The 6553-nt window shown below is 36.0% G+C and overlaps 1 protein-coding gene across 5 annotated transcripts in view; it reads right to left on the minus strand.

Annotated features, from left to right (window-relative positions):
* Nucleotides 1-6310, minus strand: part of OSTN (osteocrin) — a 232773-nt gene extending 226463 nt beyond the window's left edge. For all 5 annotated transcript variants that reach the window (XM_023260307.2, XM_045037142.1, XM_045037140.1 and 2 more), the window contains exons 1-2: nucleotides 6208-6310; nucleotides 77-149 (exon numbers count right to left, since the gene is read on the minus strand). The gene's annotated coding sequence lies outside the window, so the exon portion shown is untranslated. The remainder of the gene's footprint in view (nucleotides 1-76; nucleotides 150-6207) is intronic.
* Nucleotides 6311-6553: the final 243 nt, after the last annotated feature.

Genomic DNA, 6553 nt, shown 5'->3' on the forward strand with positions numbered 1-6553 from the left:
GTTCACTAATTCAGTAATCAATTAACTGACACCTTCCTCCCTCTTTCTGCTTTGCCTTCTCCATCTATTCACTTACCAGTCAAGGGTGGTCTCCCCAGGTATCAGATGACTGCAGTAGCTCCAGGAATCACATGCAGGTATAACAATGCCTAGCAGTAGAAGAGAGATGATACTCTTCACGTGTCTGTCTTATTTAAAGCCAGAAAACTTCCCAGAATTCTCTCACATACCCTTTCCCTCTCATTGGTCAAAATTACATTATATGCCTTTGCCTAAACCAATCTTTGGCAGAGATGATTAAATTCATTCTCTACAGGTGGGGAGAGTTTCAGCCTACCTGAAGGACAAGATTGCTCAAAGAAGGGTGAAAATAATTAGAGATATATTAGGTAGAAACAAGATGAAGTATTGGCCATTGCACAGACAAGTATCAGTACTGGCCACAATGAACAACCAAAGGAATTTCTTTTATTGAAAACTTTGTGGGTTTTTTTCTGGTTAAATATGCCACACATATGGACAATAATTGATAGTAACATAGCCAACATCTGTGACCCAATCACTCAGTTTAAATACTACTAACATTTGCTCAGATTTTCATTGAAGGATGAAAACTACGAATATATTTATGATCCCATCCCCTCTGTACCCAGCATTGATTAGATTTCCTTCTCTTCTTCCCCAGCTATGACTATTAACCTGAATTCCTTATTTTTTTGTCATGCTTAATTTCATATTCGTGCTACATATTTACGTACTTTAAGGAAACTCTAAAATTCATTTGTGATTTTCATCCTTTAGTAAAGAAAATAGAAAAATATCAAGTTTATGGAGGAAAAATACAAATAATAATATTTTATTCCCAAGAGTTTCTGAATATAAAAAGTCCCTTGTGGACCTAAATTTGCTTCATCAAGCTCTGTTAGGCAAACAAGTCAGTAAAAATTAGGACTACATTTTATAAGAAATTATTTTTCACAAGCAAAAGTCCGATGATTAATAATCCTCCACTTGTGATCTTAAAAATTTAACGAAACACTTCAGTGAATTTTGTGTCACGCATGCTAACAGTAGCAGGAACAAGAAATAAATGAAGTCAAATTTCATTATATAGAACACTGCCATCAGGATGATGCTTTGAAATCGAACTGAATTCTTATGCTCTCCATTTCAAATGTGCAACTGAAAATGGGGACCCAGTAGCATATAGTCCAGGAAAAAGCCTTCATATTGCATCCAATAACAGCTATTTTTATTCCATAGGGAAAATTCCAGACTGTAAGTCTGCCTGAGTGGGCAGGGAATTGGTGCTCCTATTTGTTGTACTGTCTGCACCATCGAATACATACATACATACATACATACATACATAAATAAATAAATAAGAAAGACACTATTCATTCTTTAAGACTTTGGACCCAGTTCAACTGGCTAATATACATAAGTTAGGGAGTTTGGGGCTAAGCGTAACGCCCCCTGCCCATAATTGTACCATAAAATTACTCATAATTTTGTACCCATAAAATTGTACCCATAAAAGTACCAAGTAGATCATGTCTTATTCATGTATTATGTCCAAGCTATGTAAGTAGTCAACAAACAATCCAAGATGAAAGAAAAACAACAGTTCACATTTTAAGGAAGTCATTCTTGTTGGGCATAAACATTGTAATGAGATGTGATAAATGCTCTCTTAAGTGAATATTACAGGGTAATCACATATTATCAGTCAGAAGTTTGGATCCACTGTGGGGATCTGAGAATGTGTCATGGAGAAACATTTAAGATCGTTCTTGAAGAGTAAGTAAGAGCTCACCAGGTAAAGTAGAGAGGAAAAGAATGTCAGACAAGCAAAATATAATGTGCTTCAAACATGAAATGCAATTCTATTTGGCTCCTGGCCTTTTGAATGTCATCACTTATAGTGCTCTTTTACTAGAGCCACTTACTTGGCTCTTAATGGACTGCAAATCTGTTCCCATTTTGGGCAAATGTTCTCAGTTTAGCTCCTGAGTTTCTGAGTTTTAGCTCATGAGTAAGTCATACTTTTTGTTTCTTCATTTCATCTTCTGACCTCCTTTGGCCTTCCTATTTGTTTCAGAGGTAAGTCTCTTCTCAAACCCAATACTTTTGTTAATCTTTCGTAATAGACCTTGGAAGCTCACTGCGACCAGAACATGAATCCATAGTATCTGGAAACTCGTTTTCCCATCTTTAAATGTATGGTAAATTTAATCCCTAACTCTTCATCAAGGTTGAAGGAAAATTATTGCACCTCTAAGAATGAGGAATGGCAAAATAATTAAATATCCATAGTAAATCATTTGAATGTGCACGTCACATCTTGCCCTAATCTCCTTCTCTTTCTCTCTCTCTCCCTCTCTCTCAGTGTTTTCTTAACCATTTAAAAAAATTATTTGCTCCTTAAGGAATCTTTTTAGATTTTTTTTCAAGTTATCCTTCCATGAAATTTTAACACCATAGATGTGTATCTATTCATTTACTGTATGTATATCTGAGTTTACATATTAAAAAGTAAAATATTTTTTTGTCCCTTAAGAATCAATTTTTACCCATTGGGGGCGATATTGCTCTGTTGAGAATTCATGAATGATAAATTCATCTATCATCTATCCATCCATTTATACATCTTTCCACTTTTTTCCAAAAGAAAAAAAACCACTAAACTTTTGTGAACTTTAGTCATCAAGTTTATAAAAAGTGAAACTTACTCTGACTACTTCATGGAGCTGTTATTATAAGATGTTAGGACTGGGGCACCTGAGTGGCTCAGTCAGTTAAGCATCATACTCTTGGTTTCAGCGAGGGTCATGATCTCACGGTTTGTGGGTTTGAGCCCCATATTGAGCTCTGTGCTGACAATTCAGTGCCTGCTTGGGATTCTCTCTCTTTCCCTGTCTCTCTGCTCCTCCTTCATGTTCTCATCCTCTTTCTCTCTCTCTCTCTCAAAATAAACAAATAAACTTTAAAACACATATTAAAAAAAAAAGATATTAGGACTTACATGAGAGTCCTAAAATCAGTTATTATACAAATAGAACTTTGAAGAGAACTGTGGGCAAAATACACACAAGTTTTGGCCACCATCTTGGAAGTTTTATATTTCTACCATTTTCTCCATGATCTCTGAATAATCTGTTTCATTTCCCTACCAGTTCTTTATGCGGTGGGGTGGGAGGTGGGGGTGGTGGCTGTATGTATGTATGTGGGTGTAGGAATGAGTGAATTTTGCTCATATTTTGTACTTATATTTCAACTATGGACTTATTTCTAGTCACCTGGATGGATTATATAAGAAACCATTGCTAGTTTGTACAATCCTAATTCAAAAACTGAAAAGCAAAATCTCTTTGGGTAGAAGCTCTAGAATTGGTGAAAAAAGAACTCCTCCTCAATCCTGTATCAGTGAGAGAATTTCTGAATTTCTGAGGGGTGTTCTTATACTAAATGGTCTTTAGGTAACTTCTGATTTGATTATTTCTGAAACATTAAAAAACAAACAACCAACCTCTCACCAAACACATGCTAAGTAATCAGGTGCCACTAGATAATGTCATTTTTCTGATTAAGTGGTAAAAAGAACAACTTCATGAAAAGGTAAGATAGATTTTATTTCCTTAAACTCTGAGCAATTAAATGTGTAAAATCTGGCTTCTACTGTAAGCAGTTTCTGCATTCAATTAAAAAAAAAATGTTCTGGTATGGAAAGAATTCAAAAAAGATTCTCATTCAGAATAAATTTATTTCCATACATTTCTTTTAAGATGGACTGGTTTTGAGGCTTTTGTTTATTTGTCAATGATCACGGGTTATGTTTAGTGGATCAATCACACACTTTGGAGCCAGGCATCTAGGCTTAAATCCCATATTAGCATAAAATGGTTGCATGTTTGGGGCAAATGATTCTACCCTTTGAACTTTAGTTTTCTCATTTGAAACAATGGAAATAAGATTATATTTTTATAATATTTGGGGGAGATTAAATGAGAGAATGAGCCTAGCACAAAGAAGACATTAAAAAATGTGAATCTGTTTAATTTCCCCAGCCATATTTCCCTCCAAGTGCAGAGACCGCATCTGACATAGATTTGTGAATAGACACTTGTGAACCACCTTCTCCATTCTAAACACAAAATCTTTGGGGGTATTAGGTGATTGATAAATAGGAGAAATGGGGAGACCATCATTTTCATTCATTATCAAGTATTTCCAAAACATATATATTATAGATTAGCCCTCAAGTTGGGCCCTGTGAAGATTTTAAGAATTAGTAAAACAAAGCGTTCACTAAAAAGTGGGTGAGACAGACATAAAAAGCAATCAACATTAAAAGGCAAGGCTTGATGATCTATTGTCACAAGGGTTCCAACAAATGCCAAGAGAGCACATTAAAGGGTATGTAAAATTGTATCTGCCGGAAATAATCCCTATTACCAAGAGAAGAAGCAAGGAATCCAAAAACGGTGTCCTATTTAGGGATAGAACTATGGCATAGAGGCTACCTTCTCTGGCATCCTGACCCACAGGTAGTTGGCATTTTCAAGTATGTCCATTCTATATTTCATGTACTGGTATTACACGCCACTGCTGCTTTCACTTTCATCCTGCTTGTATGGGCATCCAGGAACTATAAAATCAACTTTTGCCAAATGTCCAGTGGAGCAGATTAGCTAAGGCTGTTAACAAGGAGCAACTGACAGCCACATTCCTCAAAAATGGCTTGCACTTGGGTTTGGGGAACACAAGCTGCCAAAAGGGAAATTTGTGGGTGCTAAATTTAGAAGTGAATAGAAAACTTGTGGGCTACAAAATCCCATTTGGCTCCTAAGTCAGACACAACTTCAGAGCTGTGTGGGGCTTTTTCTCTCCTTTCCCCCCTCCCTCCCTTTTTTATTTTATTCCCATGGCAGTTTTAGAAGAAGGAGCAAGAATTCCTTTCAAGCAAGAATGTTTATTGCCTGCATGATGCAGGCTTCCATTTAGCTAGAAAAAACATGTTTTTCAATTAACTTTCCCTTGATAAACAATGATTTATTTTAAAGGAACGACTGCTTTGCAAATTGCAATAAAATAGATTTTATGTAGGAGAAAACCTTACTTTTTTTTTTAAAGGGATAATTAGTTGCCAAAGTTTCTAGAAGCAGAGACTAATATTTTTGGCTCTTGCTTCTTCTCATGCCACAATATTTTTAGTAGTGTACCTGAAATGCAAAAGCCTGAATAATCCCACTTGAAGTGTCCGAGTGAAAATGGCATTCATCCAATGTAATCCATTTGATTTCCATTGGTTTGCCTTTTGGTGAACAGATTCTCTTTGCTGATAGCAATTGGCTTTAAAACTGACACCACATCTTGGCTTGATTAAAAATGAATGCCTCATTGTTTCCCATCAAATCTTCACATTTAATTCTCTCACTCGCTCTTTCTCTTTCTCTCATTCTGTCTCTCTCCTTCTTAACTGTATTTAATGTCTAGATGCCTGAGGATTATCAGAATACTTTTCCCTTCATTGATGTACCAAGCCAAGTAATACAAATGCAAATTTCTTGAATCCTCCTCAGTTACCGCCATATACACGTCTAGGCATATTCATATATATGAAGTATATAAAAAGGAAAAAAAAACCCACAAAGTGTTAACTTGAATGTAAGTCATTGCATAAAAACTTACAGTAACTCTGTCCATAAAGCCAAATGGAAAGTGTGCTGATTTTATAGTGAGAACCTTCATGACAACAATAACAGCAATAGCAATTAACTAAATACCATACCTTTTTTGTCCCCAAACATTTCTCTCTCCCCTGCCACCAGCAGAAGCTGTGAGAGTGATAAGTTTTACCCAACAACTTAAGCTCTTATAATGGCATTTTAAAATCTTTAGCTTGGTGTTTTCATAATTAAAACAGAAATCACCAAGTAATATTTGGCCCAGGAAAAGGCTTATTTATTAATTCTGGCATAAGTGTGCAATTTGAAAATGGGAAGAGCGGAGAAATGCACAATGCTAGTAATCTTTTAAATAATTATATGAAATGCCAACTTTATTGTGATGCAAATAGCCTTACAGACTTGGGAGGCTTTAAGGAAAATGTTTCCACAAAATATGTTGAGATGCTATTTTTATACATCTTTGAGAAGTGAGGAAAGAACACATGTATGTTTATAAGAGATCAAATGGGTTACCTACTGGACATGAGGCAAACCAAAACTGTGGTGTAACAGTTCACATATCCAAAAGGAGCAGACTTGATGTGGTCATGCTTGCTCCGGAATGCTCTCCAAGTCTTGGGGTATCTAAGCAACCTCAAAACCCTAAAGTATTCCATGGTTCTAGGAATGCCAAAGGCGACCATAGACTGTCCTGGTGACACCCATGGAGTGTGTTCCTTAATGAACAAATACAACTGGAGAAAAAAAGAATAGGTCCCAGAGAAAACCAATTCCATTGGGTGCATAGTAGGCTTCCTTAAAAAATGAGGATGGTTTATAAAGTGGAAGTCAGAAGAAGTTGTGAGTTTGGATTCTTTCCAAAC

This window comes from Felis catus, chromosome C2, assembly GCF_018350175.1.
Source record: "Felis catus isolate Fca126 chromosome C2, F.catus_Fca126_mat1.0, whole genome shotgun sequence".
Lineage (NCBI taxonomy): Eukaryota > Metazoa > Chordata > Mammalia > Carnivora > Felidae > Felis > Felis catus.